This window comes from Sphaerodactylus townsendi, linkage group LG17 (assembly GCF_021028975.2).
Source record: "Sphaerodactylus townsendi isolate TG3544 linkage group LG17, MPM_Stown_v2.3, whole genome shotgun sequence".
Classification (NCBI taxonomy): Eukaryota; Metazoa; Chordata; class Lepidosauria; order Squamata; family Sphaerodactylidae; genus Sphaerodactylus; species Sphaerodactylus townsendi.
Genome location: NC_059441.1, coordinates 14,482,412 through 14,501,134, shown reverse-complemented (window position 1 = coordinate 14,501,134; position 18,723 = coordinate 14,482,412). Strand labels below are relative to the sequence as shown.

Genomic DNA, 18,723 nt, shown 5'->3' with positions numbered 1-18,723 from the left:
CTGAGCTTCCGTTCCTTTTCTGTTACAGGTATTGAAACCTGGATTTGGCCAGAGACTTTTCCAGCAAGGTAAAATGGCTGGATAGATCTCTTTGCCAATGGAACGGGATGTGGGCTGTATCAGCAGAGTTTAAAGCGGAGTCCCTCTGATAAGATGAGAAGGTCTGTAGTCTTCTTGCACTCACTGCAGCCTCCGACCACACTTGGAAAAGAATACTCTCGACGCAAGATGTTCTTTCCATAGGAAGGTTTTACTTTTGCAGTTGCAAGGTTACACAAGTCTATTCTATACAAGACTAAAATACTATACAGAACTCTTCAGCTATAACAAAGTTGAACACACACTGAACTCAGCTAAGTCTCAACTCTATCTAAACTTAGCATAGCATATAGAAGAAGAAGAAGAGTTTGGATTTATATCCCCCCTTTCTCTCCTGCAGGAGACTCAAAGGGGCTGACAATCTCCTTGCCCTTCCCCCCTCACAACAAACACCCTGTGAGGTGGGTGGGGCTGAGAGAGCTCTGAGAAGCTGTGACTAGCCCAAGGTCACCCAGCTGGCGTGTGTGGGAGTGCACAGGCTAATCTGAATTCCCCAGATCAGCCTCCACAGCTCAGGCAGCAGAGCGGAGAATCAAACCCGGTTCCTCCAGATTAGATATACGAGCTCTTAACCTCCTACGCCACTGCTGCTCCTATACACAATGCATACATCCAACAGGATACTTTTCCCCGCCCCGACATCAGCCTCTCATTGGACTAGAGCCGTGGTGGTGAACCTTTGGCACTCCAGATGTTCATGGACTACAATTCCCATCAGCCCCTGCCAGCATGGCCAATTGGCTGATGGGAATTGTAGTCCATAACATCTGGAGTACCAAAGGTTCGCCACCACTGGGAGTCACAGTTGAACTAACCAATCATGTTAAAGGTTAACTGTTGTTACTTCTAGCCCCTAGACTGACTGTCTCCGGCCTCTGGGCTTGCAAACTTCTGCTAGCTTAGAAGATGACCTTTTCGTGAACCTTTCTCTCTTTTTTATATGTCACGACAGGCTGAGGTTGTCTTCTTGCTAAAACCTGGGGTCCCGCCTGTAGTTCTGAGGCCCCTTCCGCATATGCAAAATAATGCCCTTTGCACCTGGATTTTACTGTGCAGAATAGCAAAACCCACTTACAAGCAACTGTGAAAGTGGGTTGAACAGGCATTATTCCGCATGTACGGAAGGGGCCTTTATGAGATGGGGCAGTGGATCCAGGACCCTCTGTATATTTTTCTTTGCCAGCATTATTTTTCTTTGCTTCTTCAACTGCCAATTTGAGTCCCCTTTGAAGAGATGTCATATAACAGTGGTGGCGAACCTATGGCACGAGTGCCAGAGGTGGCACTCAGAGCCCTCTTTGTGGGCACGCATGACGTCGCCCCAGTTTGACCACTCGGCAGTGGCATAGCGCCAAGGGGGTGAGGGGTGCACGATGCCCCAGGCACGTGCCTCTGCGGGGCGTGGCAAGAGCATTCCGGGGGTGTTTCGGAGTGTTCCGGGAAAGTTCCAGGTCAGGGCAGGGGCAGACAGGGGCGTGGCAGAGGCACAGGGCACCTGCGTGTCCTGGACACAGTTTCCCTTTGCTCCGCCATTGGCATTTGGTCTCTAAAAGGTTCGCCGTCACTGTCACATAAGAAGGAACAAGCAAATAAATAAAGAGCCGGGGAAGCCATTTGCTGCAAAGGACAACCTTTACAGTCAGAAGGCACAGATTAGAATGTCAAAGGAGGGCCTCAATTTCTGCTGGCTCAGCGCTGCCATTCTTCTGAACTTTGGGGTGGGTCAGGACTGCCAGCGAATCCTGTGGTTTATCCACTAAGCCTTTTCCACGTCTCTGTTATGTCTCCAGGCGGTCTTTCCTGCCATCCGCCCGCCTCTGCCCAGAAATCAGTCAGTAGCAAATGACTCAGACCTCAGCTGCTGCATATGAAGCACATTTCTCCCCTCATGAGCTGAAGCTAGAATATTTCCATCACAACTGACTTCACAAAGGAGTCTAGGGAATCACATTAATGGTCAAGAGGAGAAGAGGAGTTTGGATTTATACCAGAGGGGGGATCCAGCAGGTTCTCACCAGTTCCCGAGAGTGGGTTACTAATTATTTGTGTGTGCCGAGAGGGGGTTACTAATTGGGTCCGCTTTTCTGTTAGAAATTCCATTAGGTCCAAAAATCACAAAGTCCTGTTGTTTCCTATGTGGCTGGTTCGTGAAGGTAGAAAATGGATCATTCTCCCTGTTGGGCTGTTTTAAAAACATGTTTTAGAAATATGGTCAAGTTCCTAGTTTGAGGAAAGTATCCTTCTTTTGATTTCTAGAAACAAAATTAAGTATTTGAAAGTATGAAGTATTTGACAGGCAGTCAATTCGAGGAGAAGTAGTTGTTTCTGTTGGCAGTAGACGATAGGACTTGCTATAATGAGTTTAAATGATGGACAGAAAGATACCAGCTGGAAATTAGGAACTTTTTTTTTTACAGGAAGAGTTTTTTCCAGTGAGAGAGAAATTATTAATGTCCCGGCCTCAGCCGTAAGCCTCGCCACTCGTCAGTCCTTCACCCAGCCCCATTGGCGCTACGCCACTGTTTGAATCCCACCACCATGGGAACCTGTTACTAAAATTTTTGGATCCCACCACTGATTTATACCCCCACCTTTCTCTACTGTCAGGAGACTCAAGGCGGCTTATAAGCTCCTTTCCCTTCCTCTCCCCACCTTGTGAGGTAGGCAGGGCTGAGAGAGTTCTGAGAGAACTGTGACAGGCCCAAGGTCACCCAGCAGGAACGGAGGAGTGGGGAGACAAATCCAGTTCGCTAAATAAAAGTCCGCCGCTCACGTGGAGGAGCGGGGAATCAAACCCGGTTCTCCAGATGAGAGTCCTCCTGGTTTTAACCACCATGTTGGCTTAACGGATTTCTTGCACCACAGGGACAGCCCTGACAAGCCTGAACAGGGGCAGATCTTGGAAGCTAAGCAGAGTTGACCCCGGTTAGTATTTGGATGGGTAGGTTACCAAGGAATACCAGGTTTTCTGTGCTGAGGCAGCCAATGGATCGGCAAAGCCCCTCTGTTCATCTCTTGCCTTGAAAACCCATAAGTTGGCTGTGACTTAATGGGGAGGGGGGCGGGAACCAGAGGCATATCTAGGAAAAATGTAGCCCAATGCAAAATCTGAGATTTCCGCCATCCATGGGCGGCCACCCTCCTCTACCACAACCAAACAATTTTTTTTGCACCAGGTCTTGAAGTCAGTGGGGGTGATTTTCCGCCCCCCCCCCACATGACTAAATGGCCGCAGCCCGGAGACATTTGACCCTATATGACCCCTTGGGCAGTACGCCCCTGGTGAGAACAGCATAACCCCATCATTATCTGTTTTACGAAGTGGGCTCTTCGGTTCACGAAACCGTCTTCCCAGTCCGAAAAGGGTGCACCCCAAAAAATGGCATTTCCCCCCCCTGTAGACAAGCAAATCGGACATGCGACGTCTGAACCCAAACCAGCCACATGCAACGACATGCAATGACCAAGCCACTCACTAGATGCTGATATCTAACCATTGAGATTGTGCAAACCAAATTTTGGTTTTATCGCTGCTTTTAAATGTTTAACTATTTTACATTGTTATTTTATATGCTGTACACCACCCAGAGCCCTTCGGGGATGGGGCGGTATAAAAGCCTAAATAAATAAATAAATAAATAAATAAATAAATAAATAAATAAATAAAACGACATGCAATGACCAAACCACTCACTAGATGCTGATATAAAGACCTGCAATGACCAAACCACTCACTAGATGCTGATATAAAGACCTGCAATGACCAAACCACTCACTAGATGCTGATATAAAGACCTGCAATGACCAAACCACTCACTAGATGCTGATATAAAGACCTGCAATGACCAAACCACTCACTAGATGCTGATATAAAGACCTGCAATGACCAAACCACTCACTAGAGGCTGATATAACAACATGCAATGACCAAACCACTCACTAGATGCTGATATAATGACATGCAATGACCAAACCACTACTAGATGCCGATATAACGACATGCAATGACCAAACCACTCACTAGAGGCTGATATAACGACATGCAATGACCAAACCACTCACTACATGCTGATATAATGACATGCAATGACCAAACCACTCACTAGATGCCGATATAACGACATGCAATGACCAAACCACTCACTAGATGCCGATATAAAGCCAGTTTTGAGGCTCTGTGGCTCCAATGTCGGGAAAAGCCAATCAGAGCCCCAGCTGGGAGGAATCCTGATGAGGTCACCGCGTAAAAGAAAGCTCCTTGCCCGCAAAGGGGGTTTCCTGGCGGCTTCTGACGTCACCGCTCTCCCTTCCAGCCCAGATGTTAGCTTTGACGTCATAGGGCGGCAGCAGCGCTTTTCTCGCTCCCCTTCAAAGACTGCTAAGATTTTGGGAGGAGGAGTTATGGCTGACAAGGCAAGACCCGCCGCAGCTTAGTCCAGCCCTCTTCTACTCGCCTTGTGCAGCCCTGCAATGTAGTCCAAGCCCTATTCGAGCGATCGCGGGCCGTCCTAACATTCAGCCTGGAGAGAGTGGCTTAAAACAACCTCGCAGTGTCGGCCCCGGGGGCCGCCGCGCAGCGAGAGCGGCTGCTGACAACCCCCCTGCAGTGTAGCCCAGAAGGCGCGCTGGCACGCACTTGGCCGTGATGGAGAAGAAAGCGAAGCCGCTTTGGGACCGTCTTGGGGGGAGGGGAGGGGGAAGGCAAGGTGCAAACGAACTCAAGACATGATGCCTTCCCCCCCCCAGGTTGCAATTCAGGGGGGGAGGGTTGAAGGAGATGCCTTCCCCCCCCCAGGTTGCAATTCAGGGGGGGAGGGTTGAAGGAGATGCCTTCCCCCCCCCCCAGGTTGCAATTTAGGGGGGGAGGGTCGAAGGAGATGCCTTCCCCCCCCCAGGTTGCAATTCAGGGGAGGTTGAAGAAATGCCTTCCCCAGGTTGCAATTCGGGGGGGAGGGTTGAAGGAGATGCCTTCCCAGGTTTACAATTTAGAGAGGTCGAAAGATGCCTTCCCAGGTTGCAATTCAGGGGGGGAGGGTTGGAGGTGCATTGTTTCTTTAATTCGGGGGGGGGATGGGACCTTCCCCCCCCCCCAGGATTTGCAATAATTGAGAGGAGTCCCGAAGAATGTCTTTCCCGCCCCCCGAGGTTGCAATTTAGGGGGGAGGGTCGAAGGAGGGACCCGCCCCGTTGCCTGCCTCCTTCCCCCGTTCGCACGTGGCCCTTTGGGACTCTGGGCTTTTGCAGATCCAGTTCGCCCAAGCCTGATTCCCCTCCCCCCCGCACCGGGGGCCACGTTGCGCTCCGGCCACTATTTGGGAAACTCCCCGGCCAACCGGAAGCCCGGGGGCCGGCGTGGCCTTTGCAAACTCTCGGCTCCCCCCAGCCACTTCCTCCCTTCCGCCGCCCTCGGCTAGGGCAGGGCTGGCCGCGCACCGGGGGGGGCGCGCAAAAGCACCACGATCCCAACCGCGGAGGGGCTTTCGGATCGCTCCTCGGCCGGGGTAAGCGCTTCCCTTGGGGATGGGGGAGGCAGGGGCGCTTCTTGGGGGTGGGGGAACTTAAGAGGGGCGTTTGGGGGTTGCATCCCCCCCTCCTTGCATGGCACTAGCTTGGAGACGCCGGTGTTCGAACTCGGGGACTTTTGCATGCACTGCATCGTGGAGAGGGGGGTCTCTTCCTTGCGGGTAACCCGTCCTATGTCCCCTTCCGCATAATGCACTTCTAGTCCACTTTTAAAGCACTTTACAGCTGGGTTTTACTGTGCAGAATTGCAAACAATTGCAAAAGTGGATTGAACGCGCGTTAGCCTGCGTGTGCGGAAGGGGCCTTTTATAAGTCGCTTATCAGAGCGGGGCTTTCTCTGCCTTCTTCCCCCCCATCGCCCCAAAATCGTGGGCGATCTCGATCCTGAATACATCTGCCTTATTTCAGAAGTTTCCTGACCGCGTTCAATGACTTGGTCAGTTTCGGGCCAGCTTTCTTTATGGCGTGTGGCACCCTTTTTAGGGTGAGGTCCAGATCAATTGGGTTTTTTTGCTTCGTAGAATGGAATATATTTCTTTTATTTATGTGTTACATTTTGTACCTTGCCCGTCTCCCAAGGGGCTCGAGGCCGGCTGCAGTTTTCCTTTTCGAAAGACCCTCGTTTGCTCCGCGGTGTTGAACTCCAAGACGCGGCACGCACTTAACAGACAACAGTTCTCCTTAATAGATGGGAACATATTTTCTGGGGACCAAATTGCCCATGAGCCTGGGTAGAGGAGAGATAGAACTGCCTGACATTTGAGTTCTTTTCTCATCGCATACGCTTTTGGGAGTGGAGAAACAGTATGTCTGGGAAGAGTGTTTTGGGCGGTGCTGACCCATTCCTCCCCAGCTGTTTTTTAGATCCAAATGTCACATCTGGCCTTCCCGTTATCAGCCTCCGGCCTCATCAGTATTCCTGCTGTGGAGAACTGACCCACCCATTCTGACCAGCTACGCTGGCCGTGATCTGTCTGATCTGGTTACGCAGGCTGGCCGGCTGCCTTCGCTCCCAAGATCCATCTGTTTTCTTCTTCTCTGTATTGGATCTATAATCAAATATAACATGCCAATAAAGGCTTTCTCTTTCTTTCTTTCTTTCTTTCTTTCTTTCTTTCTTTCTTTCTTTCTTTCTTTCTTTCTTTCTTTCTTTCTTTCTTTCTTTCTTTCTTTCTTTCTTTCTTTCTTTCTTTCTTTCTTTCTTTCTTTCTTTCTTTCTTTCTTTCTTCCTCTCTTCCTCTCTTCCTTCCTTCCTTCCTTCCTTTCTTTCATTTCGTTCTTTCTACCTTTCTTTCTTACTCTCTTTCTTTCTTACTCTCTTTCTTTCTTACTCTCTTTCTTTCTTCCTTCCTTCCTCTCTTCCTTCCTTCCTCTCTTCCTCTCTTCCTTCCTCTTCTTCCTTCCCTTCCCTCCTTCCTCTCCCTCCATTCCCTCCCTCTGACCTCTAATTCTTCTTTCTTACCTCTCTTCTTTCTTCTCTTTCTTCCTTTTACCTTTCTTTTCTTCCTTCTCTTCCTCGTCCTCTTCCTCTTCTTCTTCTCCTCCCTTCCTCTCTTCCTCCCTCCTTTCTCCCTCCTCCCTTCCTCCCTCTTCTTCTTCTCTTCTTCTTCTTCTTCTTTTCCTTCTTTCTTTCTTCTTCTTCCTTCTCTCTTCTTTCTTTCTTTCTTTCTTTCTTTCTTTCTTTCTTTCTTTCTTTCTATAATCAAATATGGCTTCTGACCACTCAGCCTCCTGTCCTCAAAGAAATGCTTTCTGTTGTCCAAAAGGTTAGTCATGTCTTTTGTCTGCATTTGATCAGCCCAGGCAGACGGTTAACTTCCTCTAATTCCTGTAGTGTCTCTTACTCCCTCAAATGCGATCGACATCTTTAGACGCCTCCCTTGGAAAACGGCTCAGATATGGGACCAATATCTGTCAAATATCTGCTTGCAGCAAAGTTCAGTGTATTTAAAGCTTCTGGCAATCTCTGTATCCCTTCAGTGGTGGGATCCAAAAATTTTAGTAACAGGTTCCCATGGTGGTGGGATTCAAACTGTGGCGTAGCACCAATGGGGCTGGGCGGGGCACGATGGGGGTGTCGCTGGGCATTCCAGGGGCGGGGCATTCCTGGGCGGGGCTGTGGCAAGGACGCAGCCGCTGCGCCGGTCCTTGGGAGGGAAACGAATGCACACAGGCGCAGGCTGCCAATGCGATCGCTTCGGTGCATCTCCTGGCTAGACGTCGTTTCAGTTCTGCTGCTACCGCTGGAGAGGAGGGGCGTAACTAAGGCAAAAATCACTTGGCAAAATCACCAATTAGTAACCCCCTCTCGGCACACGCAAATAATTAGTAACCTACTCTCGGGAACCTGTGAGAACCTGCTGGATCCCACCTCTGCATCCGTTTATTTTTAGGGAAAATTTATATATGAATACTTCAGACGCCCTCTCCTGAGTTATTCTTCCTGCTTAACAGCGAAAATAAAAAAAGAACAATGTGCTCACAAAATGGGAGGTTGATTTGTGGAACTCACTGCCGCAAGATGTGGAGGTGGCCATCTGCTTAGATGGACATAACGGGGCTTAGACGTATCTATGGTGGGATAGCTGTGTAGTTATTCAATTGCGTGAACATTTACTGATTAAAATAATCCAGAAGACTAATGCAACTTCAAATAACTTTCACAACCAAGTGATCGTGAAAACTTTTATCAGTAGCAAAAACCCACAGATAACTAATGCTGTATAAATGCCAATCTTACATGCATTTTGGTTGCATTTACTTCTTTGGGAACTCATTTTACCAAACGTGGAAGGCTGAGTCAACCTCGAGCTGGCTGCTTGAAACCAACTTCCGTTTGGGTTGCCATCAAAATCCCCGAAACGTTTTATCTGGGCGCTAAAAACGCACTGAAAAAGATACTGGCGTTGAGGGTCTTCTCCGTGTGGCTGCGGACACGGGTGCTCTCTATTGTTCTGCCGGATTTCGAGTCACTTCCTAGGGCTCATAACGGCATGACTGGAATCGCAGAAGCTCCCAGGCTCTTGAGTCATCGGGCAGACATGGGAAGAAAGGATGCTAGAAGCCCGTGTGCCTCTTGCAGGAAGGAGAGAGAAGAGACACTTCCTGCTTTTTTGTCTGTGGCTGCAGAATGGGAAAGGCAGCTACAGCCAAGGTTAGGTGGGAGAAGAGGGGAGGCGGAGTAAATGTTTGAGGAATTAAATCAGTTTGAAGCCACACTTTTGGGTGAGCCGTTGGGCCTTGAATGCGAATTTGTGGTTTAAACAGTGGTTTAAAGGGGTGGTTTAAACAAAAGGGTCAGGACTCAGTGAACGAAGAGGAGGAGGAGTTTGGATTTATATTATTTATTACATTACATATCCTCTCTCTCCTGTAAGGAGACTCAAAAAGGGCTTACAATCTCCTTTCCCTTCCCTGCTCACAACAAACACCCTGTGAGGTAGATGGGGTTGAGAGAGCTCTGAAGAATTGTGACTAGTCCAAGATCACCCAGCTGACGTGTTGGAGTGCACAAGCTCAGCTGGTTCCCCAGATAAGCCTCCGCAGCTCAAGTGGCAGAGCGGGGACTCAAACCTGATTCTCCAGATTAGAGTGCATCTGGTCTTAAGCACTACACAACTCTGGCAGCTGCTTTGTATGTGGAAGGTCTTGAGTTCAGTTCCTAGTCTCTATGGTGGCAAACTGAAGAAGGTCCTTCTTGGTTGAGGCCCCGCAGTAATGAAATCCCCCCCCCCCCGGGAGATTCATCTGACTGCCTTGATCATTGCCTTCCACCAGCAAGCGAAGACCATTCTGTTTAGTTCAGGGGTCTGCAACCTGCAGCTCTCCAGATAACATGGACTACAAATCCCATCGGCCCCTGCCAGCCTAGCCAACTGGCTGATGGGATTTGTAGTCCATGAACATCTGGAGAGCCGCATGTTGCAGACCCCTGGTTTAGTTGGACATTTACTTAGTGACCTTCCTTCCTTCCTTCCTTGTTTGTTTGTTTATTGATTGCTGGTTTTTAATGCCTTTTTAAATGGGTAAAATCTCTAAGCAAAAAAGGTCAGGCAACAGGTGATCGAAAGACCCTTCCCTGAGAATCCGGAGAACGGCAGCTTTGCGTACTGAAATTTCCCGGTTCGAGCCCTGACGTTTCTAATTTAAAAAGTAGCCTATAATGCGAAAGACTCGGAGAGTTTCTGCCAGTTTGAGTAGACAAGTCTGATCTTGGTAGCCCGGGAGTCTGACAGCTTCATTGTGTCTCTCTGTGTTAGGATCTTGGGCAGCAACCTTTGGAAAAGGCCACTGACATCTGCTGCCGGACAGAGCACATAATTCTGAGCTAGTGAGCTGAGTCGCTATAAGGGAGCTTCGTATGTTTCAACATTTTTGCAGAACATTTTTCCCTGTTTATTAGCGCTGGGGGAGGTTGTCATATCAATGGGGGTATGTTTTGCCCATCATAAATTCCAGCCTGTTTGCCCTTTCTCAGTGGTTCCAGCGCATGCTCTCTGTGGCCCCTTCCGCACATGCGGAATAAGGCGCTTTCAATCCACTTCCAATGCACTTTGCAGCTGGATTTTACTGTGCGGAATAGCAAAACCCACTTGCAAACAGTTGTGAACGTGGATTGAAAGTGAATTATTCTGCATGTGCGGAAGGGGCCCATGCTAGGCACAAGCCCGCAGCAACCCGTGTTTTCCACCCCCTCCCCAACCATTGTTTTGCTCTCGCCAAGCAAAATCAATGTGTCTGTTATTTGATCTAATGAGCGATGTCTCCGCCTGATTTCCCCGGCAGGATTTCGAGTGCCAAAATCAATCTCGGCTTGTGGTTTGGGCCAGGCTGGGGCTGACCTCGGGTTGATTTAATTTTCCTCCGGTCCCTGCGGGTCCAAAACGCAGCTGCCTCATTAGGCAGCAGGGCCGGTGGATGCGTGCAACCACCGCACAAGCAATTTACTGTCTATTGACTTATTCAGCGCCACCCAATTTTTGCGCCCACCCGGAATGATAAGTAGCAAAGGAGGAAGCAGCTTGAAAGGGTGGCGTTGGCGCACCAGGTGGCAGCCAGGTAGACACAGGTAGTTGAAAGGGTGGCATTGGCACACCAGGTGGCAGCCAGGTAGACACAGGTAGCTGATGATTGACTATTTGTGCAACCCAATTTCTACCTACAAACTATAAGAGGAAGAGTTTATATTTATTCCCCACCTTTCTCTCCTGTAAGGAGACTCAAGGAGGCTGACAAGCTCCTTTCCCTTCCTCTCCCTACAACAGACACCTTGTGAGGTAGGTGGGGCTGAGAGAGTTCTGAGAGAACTGTGACTAACCCGAGGTCACCCAGCAGGAATGTAGGAGGGCGGAAACACATCTGGTTCCCCAGATAAGCCTCTGCCACTCAGGTGGAGGAGTGGGGCATCAAACCTGGTTCTCCAGATCAGAATCCACCTGCTCTTAACCACTACACCGCGCTGGCTATAAATAAATATAATACAAGCATAAATGAATAAATATGTGTACAGATAAATACATTCACCTCAAGTGCACATAATGTTAATGTTATGCCTTCTGCCTTGTTACGTGGCAGATTTAACAAGCAAGAAAAGGCTAAAAGATTGTGCCCGTGTAACGATGGCTCAGTTGAATCTCTGGCCCACCAATTACTACACTGTCTCAGATTCAAGGAAATCAGATCCAAGTGTGTGAATCTTGCTCCTTTACATTTACCCGATTTCCCCGATTTATTTAGATTGGACAACCCTGATCCTTCTCTCTGTATGATAGTGGCAGACTTTCTCCTGGAAATTACTAAATGCCAGTAGATTTCCTTCGACTTAACATTTATTTCCTGTACTGTATATGTTTTTTTAATCCGTTTTTTATTATTGTTGTACTGTTGTCTATGCCAATAAAGGCTTGCTGCATTGCACATATGGGTGATACACGTTTGCTTGTGTAGGCCTGCTTTTACATTTTTGCAGTCTAATTTTATATAATTACATAAAGAGTACCGAATTCCCCGTCTGCCCACTGTAACCAGTTCTGGTTTTGCTATTCAAGTAGTGGCCTATATGGCTACTGGTGGTTCTGTCTGTAGGGTGGCAAGCCGAGACGACGGCATCGCACCTGTGGCAAGTATTTTTGACTTGACAATTACGGTGGTGCGTTGGCGGAGAAAGGAGAAACTTGGGAGAGGGGTCATTCCGAGACGAAAACCGTAAGCAGACAGTTTTAAAAATAGCTTCATCGTTCTCTTTAAATAAATAGATTTGTCATAGTGGGAACGGTAATTGGGCTGCTGGGAACGGACAGGCAGGAGACAGTAGGAAGAATTAAATGAGCATTTTAATCGTGGCTTCTTTGCCAAGTGGCTAAGAGACGGGCTTGAAAGGAGTAGAACTGGGTTCAAGTCTCTTGCCTAGGTTTATTTGTTGGTTGCCTTTTTTTCTGTGCCGTCCCGCCTCCGTGAAACTGTGGCCAACTCCCCCCCCCGTTTAATTTTATCCTCACAACAACCCTGTAAGGTAGATAAGATAAAATTATGCATGGGATGGAAAATGTTAACAGAGAGAAATTTCTCTCTCTTTCTCACAATACTAAAACCAGGGGGTATCCATTGACAATGCTGAGGGGGGTGGTGGAGGTGGAATTAGGACTAATAAAAAGAAACATTTCTTCACGCAAGGATGATTGAAGGATTGGAGCACCTTCCTTATGAGGTGAGGCTGCAGCGTTTGGGACTCTTTAGTTTGGAGAGGAGATGTCTGAGGGGGGATATGATTGAAGTCTATACAATTATGCATGGGGTAGAAAATGTTGACAGAGAGAAAATTTTCTCTCTTTCTCACAATACTAGAACCAGGGGGCATTCATTGAAAATGCTGGGGGGAAGAATTAGGACTAATAAAAGGAAACACTTCTTCACACAACGTGTGATTGGTGTTTGAAATATCCTGCCACAGGAGGTGGTGATGGCCACTAACCTGGATAGCTTTAAAAAGGGCTTGGACAGATTTGTGGAGGAGAAGTCGATCTATGGCTACCAATCTTGATCCCTCCTTGGATCTGGAGAGATTGCAAACGCTTTAGCAGACTTCAGGGTGCTCGGGAGCAGCAGCCGCAGCAGAAGGCCATTGCTGTCACCTCCTGCCTGTGAGCTCCCAAAGGCACCTGGTGGGCCACTGCGAGTAGCAGAGTGCTGGACGAGATGGACTCTGGTCTGATCCAGCAGGCTAGTTCTTATGTTCTTATGAGATGGCAAGAGAATGGCTGACCCAAAGTTTTCCACAGACTTGCTGTCTCTCCTAAGCTCTGGCATTCTCTGCATTTCGTCAAGACCTGCTGTGAAGAACTCTACCCCAGTACTGCGTTATTTCAGCTTCGGTGAAGAGAACGGGCAACTTGCGTCAGTATGACCTTGCTCTTGTTCCGCTAGTGTAACGTTGCAGACTGTGTTGCGATAACTTACAGTGTACTCATTTGGGGAAGGAATAGCATTTGGCTGCGTGGACAGACCACAAACACGTTATTTTGTATGCTCGACCCATGTCTTGGCTATACTGGTTCAGCCAACTGGCAGGATCTGATATGGCTTCTTGCTGTTACATACGGAGACAGAAATCTGTCCACATTCATTTAAAAAAAATGATTCCTAGAAGAGTCTCTTTCTCCCCTGGCTATCTAGGGCCCCTTCCACACACACAGAATAATGCACTTTCAATCCACTTTCACAGTTGTTTGCAAGTTAGATGTTTCTATTCCGCACAGTTAAATCCAGCTGCAAAGTGCATTGAAAGTGGATTGAAAGTGCATTGTTCTGTATGTGCGGAAGGGGCGTTTGTTTTTCTGTTTTCCTATGCAAGGAAACAGCAGTGGCGTAGTGGTTAAGATCAGGTACATTCTAATCTGGAGGAACCGGGTTTTGATTCCCCGCTCTGCTGCCTGAGCTGTGGAGGCTGATCTGGGGAATTCAGATTAGCCTGTGCACTCCCACACACGCCAGCTGGGTGACCTTAGTCACAGCTTCTCAGAGCTCTCTCAGCTCCACCTACCTCACAGGGTGTTTGTTGTGATGGGGGGAAGGGCAAGGAGATTGTAAGCCCCTTTGAGTTTCTTACAGGAGAGAAAGGGGGGATATACAAACTCTTCAAAGTCTCATCTCTAGCTTGACTGTTTGAAATATAATCCACTTTCAATCCACTTCCAATGCACTTTGCAGCTGGATTTTACTGTGCGGAAGAGCAAAATCCACTTGCAAACAATTGTGAAAGTGGATTGAAAGTGTGTTATTTTGCATGTCCGGAAGGGACCAAGGTTTTGTACCTGCAGGGGTTCATGGTGCTTTGGGAACACAACTTCTTATTCTTTACCTGTGTGTGTGTGTGTGTGTGTGTGTGTGTATCTTGTGATTTCTCCAAGTCTGGCACAGTGGAGGATTTTGTGCATTCAGTTGTAAGATCAGACCAGGAAGGCTGACCCCCCTTCTTGATTACAGTTCTGTGCAAGGATCCATCGATGGGAATCAATACATCTGTACCTGTTTTCTTCTCTGGATCTTTCCTCGAGGAGGCCGGGCCCTTTGGGGCTGGTCTCCCTTTTCCATCTTGCAGCGAGGTCACGCCCGGGAGGCGGGGCTTGGCATGCGAGGGCGTTGGGGGCCCGATGAATGAAGGGACTCATAGATGGGTCTGGGCCGCCCGTGAATGCCTGCCTTTCATAAGAGCTGGTTGCATTTGGCGCCGTGCGCTCACCAGTTGTCAGCCTGTTTTGGTGCCCGTTGAGGCCGAAAAATCGAGCGAGAGACGGAGCCAAATCTCACAGCTGCTTCCACAGGGAGCAGCTGCTGAAAAGCCGGGTGAAAGCAGTTAGCATCTCTGCCTGGAACAGGAAAGAGTCTGGCGTGAATCTGATTAGGGGCTGGCTGTCATACTGTGGCGCTCGATAGCTACGGTGGGACAGAGCAGAAGGGAACAGCAGTAGCGTAGTGGCTAAGAGCAGGTGCACTCTGATCTGGAGGAACCGGGTTTGATTCCCCGCTCTGCCGCTTGAGTTGTGGATGCTTATCTGGGGAATTCAGATTAGCCTGTGCAGTCCCACACACGCCAGCTGGGTGACCTTGGGCTAGTCACAGCTCTATGTAGCTCTCTCAGACCTACCCACCTCACAGGGTGTTTGTTGTGAGCGGGAAAGGGCAAGGAGATTGTAAGCCCCTTTGAGTCTCCTGCAGGAGAGAAAGGGGGGATATAAATCCAAACTACTCCTCCTCCGTCGTCGTCTCCTCCTCCATCGTCGTCTCCTCCTCCTCCTCCTCCTCCTCCTCCTCCTCCTCCTCCTCCTCCTCCTCCTCCTCCTCCTCCTCCTCCTCCTCCGTCGTTGTCGTCTTCTTCCTCTTCCTCTTCTTCTTCTTCTTCTTCTTCTTCTTCTTCTTCTTCTTCTACTGAGAAGCAAGCAGAAAAAAAATCGCTGCTCCACATGGATTTAACAAACGTATTAATATGAGAATGTTGTTTTTACTTTTTCCCCAAGTTCCCAGTTCAGGTCAAATTAGCAATAGCTTTCTTTGAGGGATTTGGTGGTTGTTCCCCCCCCCCCCAACTGAGCCGCAAGCACGTGACAGGAAGCTCTGTGGCATCAGTCACGTGACAGGAAAGCGGGAGCCACAGTTGCAGTATCCGTGGGGTCAAAGTCAGAACCATGGACAGCAAACCAGAATTGACAGGAAGCGCAAACCAGGCAGCAGGAAGTGTGCAGCAGGGAGCGCCACAATATATTGTCGAAGGCTTTCACGGCCGGAATCACTGGGGTGCTGGGTGGTTTCCGGGCTGTATGGCTGGGTTCTAGCAGGAGAGAATGCTGCTACAACACGGCCATACAGCCCGGAAACCACACAGCACCCCAGCGCCACGATACATGGATGAGATGATGTCATTTCCAGATTGAAGTGGTGTCAAGCTGTGCTAGGAATCAGGGCAAACTGTGGTTTTACCATAGAACCTTCACTGAATCCTAGAGCGAGGTGACATCTCCTCTGGGTTCTACCATCAACGTGATGGAAAATTTTTTTCTTATTTTTCTCCATTTTGGCCTGTGAAATGGCAGGGGTTGGAAGGGGGCAGTTGCTGGTGATCGGAGATCTGGTAACTCTAGATCCAGCAGTTGAAGAGCGCTATTCTTGGCTATTTCACGAATCTTTTGATGAAACAGTTAGAAAGCTGATATTGCAGTTGTGGGCACTTTGTTGTTAGGACGCTGCACGTTAAAGAAGAAAAGGAGTTTGGATTTATACCCCACCTTTCTCTCCTGTAAGGAGACTCAAGGTGGCTTACAAGCTCCTTTCCTTTCCCCACAACAACATAAGCATAAGCATAAGCATTTTATTGTCATTGTGCACGCACAACGAAATTTACAGCAGCGTTCCTCGATGCACACAATTTCAGACTTATCCCCCATCCTCACTTTCCCCTTCCTCCACCCATCCCTACACAGCCCCAAACACATCAACACGAAGCCGCTGAGTGCCTAGGCATAAGGCCACAGCTCTTAGAGTAGAAGTGCTTCGTCTCTAAAGCCTCTTTGTCCTAGTTTTGATAGGACCTGTATCATCTGGGCCGGATGATAACAGTTCAAAAAAAGAGAGGTGCTGGATGAGACGGCTCTCAGAATATTTTGGGCTTTCTTTAGGCTTCGGGAATTATAGAGTTCTTCCAAGGAGGGGAGAGGGCAGCCGATAATCCTCTGTGCAGTAGTGATCGCCCTTTGGAGCGCCTTCCCATCTGCCACTGTGCAACTGGAGAACCATACACAGATGCAGTAGGTGAAGACACTCTCTATAGCACAGCGGTAAAAGGACACCAGGAGTTTTCCATTCAGTTGTTGTTTCCTTAAAAGTCTCAGATAGTACAGTCTTTGTACAACAGACACCTTGTGAGGTAAGTGGGGCTGAGAGAGTTCTGAGAGAACTGTGACTAGCCCAAGGTCACCCAGCAGGAACACAGGAGTGCGGAAACACATCTGGTTCACCAGATAAGCCTCCACAGCTCAAGTGGCAGAGCAGGGAATCAAGCCCGGTTCTCCAGATTAGAATCCACCCGCTCTTAACCACTACACCACGCTGGCGTAGCGTATCACACTGTTTGGATCTTGGCTGCATGTTGAAAAAAGTGAAAAAGAACCAAGGCTAAAACTTGCTCTGAAAATGAAGTGTTAGTTTGGCCCAGCGAGTACCGCTTTGCGTTCTGCATAGTCAACACCCAAACAAGATTGTTATCCATCGCAATCTTTTATTTGCCAACAACACGCAGGTGATTGACGACGGATCCGCAGGGGTGCAGAGGTTTGCTTCTCCACCGAGGCAGCCCAAAACGACATTAAAATGACATTCAGTTTGAGGAGTCGCAGCTCAAGGTTTTCCGATCCCACAATTCAGTTAAGTGCTCAGTTCAACGACTCGGTTTTGTAAAATTGTCTGAAAGCCTTCTGTTTTGTTTTTGGCTCTGATTTCGTGGATTCCACAGCTCCATCTTTGGGAGGCTCCTGAGCAGTGGTGGGATCCAAAAATGTTAGTAACAGGTTCCTATGGTGGTGGGATTCAAACAGTGGTGTAGTGCCAATGGGGCTGGGCGGGGCACGACGGGGGCATGGCCGGGCACGAAGGGGGCGGGGCATTAATAATTTCTCTGTTACTGTAGAAAACTCTTACTGTAAATAAAAGTTCCCAATTTCCAGCTGGTATCTTTCTGTCCATAATTTAAACTCATTCTAGCAAGTCCTATCGTCTACTGCCAACAGAAACAACGACTTCTCCTCTAATTGACTGCCTGTCAAATACTTGATACTTTCAAATACTTAATTTTGTTTCTAGAAATCAAAAGAAGGAGACTTTCCTCAAACAAGGAACTTGACCATATTTCTAAAACATGTTTTTAAAACAGCCCAACAGGGAGAATTTATCCCGTTTTCTACCTTCGCTAACCAGCCACAACAGGACTTTCTGATTTTTGGACCTAATGGAAGTTCTAACGGAAAAGCAGACCCAATTAGTAACCCCCTCTCAGCACACACAAACAATTACCGTGTTTCCCCGAATATAAGACAGTGTCTTATATTAATTTTTGCTCCCAAAGATGTGCTATGTCTTATTTTCAGGGGATGTCTTATTTTTCTGTGTTCTGTTCGTCGGGCAAGCTTCCAAACAAAAACTTTGCTATGTCTTACTTTCGGGGGATGCCTTATATTTCGCACTTCAGCAAAACCTCTACTATGTCTTATTTTTAGGGGATGTCTTATATTTGGGGAAACAGGGTAGTAACCCACTCTTGGGAACTGGTGAGAACCTGCTGGATCCCGCCTTTGCTCCTGGGTGATCAAACCAAACCCCAGCCGTGTCGCCTGAGAGTCAGCAAGGCTGCCGGATCTTGTCTCTTTCGGCCTGGGATCTTTCCCAAAAGCAAACCTGTCCTCTTGTCTGTTCCAGTTCTGCGAAATGAACAGTACGGGCATTGGGCTGTTCCCTTTGGCACTGTTTGGCCGGTCAAATGTCTAACCTCAGTCGGGGAAAGTTCTGCCAGCTGGGATTCTGACGCCGCTTTTTAAACAAGTTCAGTGGCTTCAAGACCCGAAAAAAGACCAGAGGGGGAATCCCAGCTGAGGAAACTGCACGGCTGTGCATTCCCCCTTCCCCCCTCCTTTTTGCTGTGGTCCTTTCGGGGCCAGGATATTGTGGCTACGGAGGAAACAGTGTGAAGGGAACAGCTGCTTCGGTCAGCATCCTTTGCCGTGGGACTGTGGAAGGAGATCCGTTGAAGTCGTCCCCTGGGGTTTGGGGGATGGTTAGGAAAGTGCTTTTCTTTTTTTGAAAGCAGAGGAAAGAATTTTGCGCAAGGTTCTGCCGGAATGGGCTCTTTTTAGCCTTCCAGACTTCGGTCCACCGATTGACACGCCTAGCCCAAGGGGGTCCTTTTTTCCCAATCAGTATGTCTTAGAAAGTGTTTGTATTCGGTCTAGTCTCTCTATCCTGGCTTAGTAATGTGCCAGTAAGAATCTACTCTTCCCATTTGTGTTAACAATGTAAGAAGAAGAAGAGTTTGGATTTATATCCCTGCTTTCTCTCCTGCAA

General features: G+C 48.4%; 1 protein-coding gene and 1 long non-coding RNA gene across 2 annotated transcripts in view; one reads left to right on the top strand and one right to left on the bottom strand.

Moving 5' to 3' along the window:
- Positions 1-745: 745 nt before the first annotated feature.
- On the bottom strand, positions 746-10,914 carry LOC125424727. Its single transcript, XR_007243267.1, has 3 exons — positions 10,789-10,914; positions 8,131-8,133; positions 746-756 (listed from the first exon to the last, which is right to left on the bottom strand). It is a non-coding gene; the product is annotated as an uncharacterized LOC125424727 (long non-coding RNA).
- CD276 (CD276 molecule) overlaps positions 5,317-18,723 on the top strand; it is a 42,565-nt gene continuing 29,158 nt past the window's right edge. Inside the window, 1 exon segment of the mRNA XM_048482157.1 lies at positions 5,317-5,600. The gene's annotated coding sequence lies outside the window, so the exon portion shown is untranslated.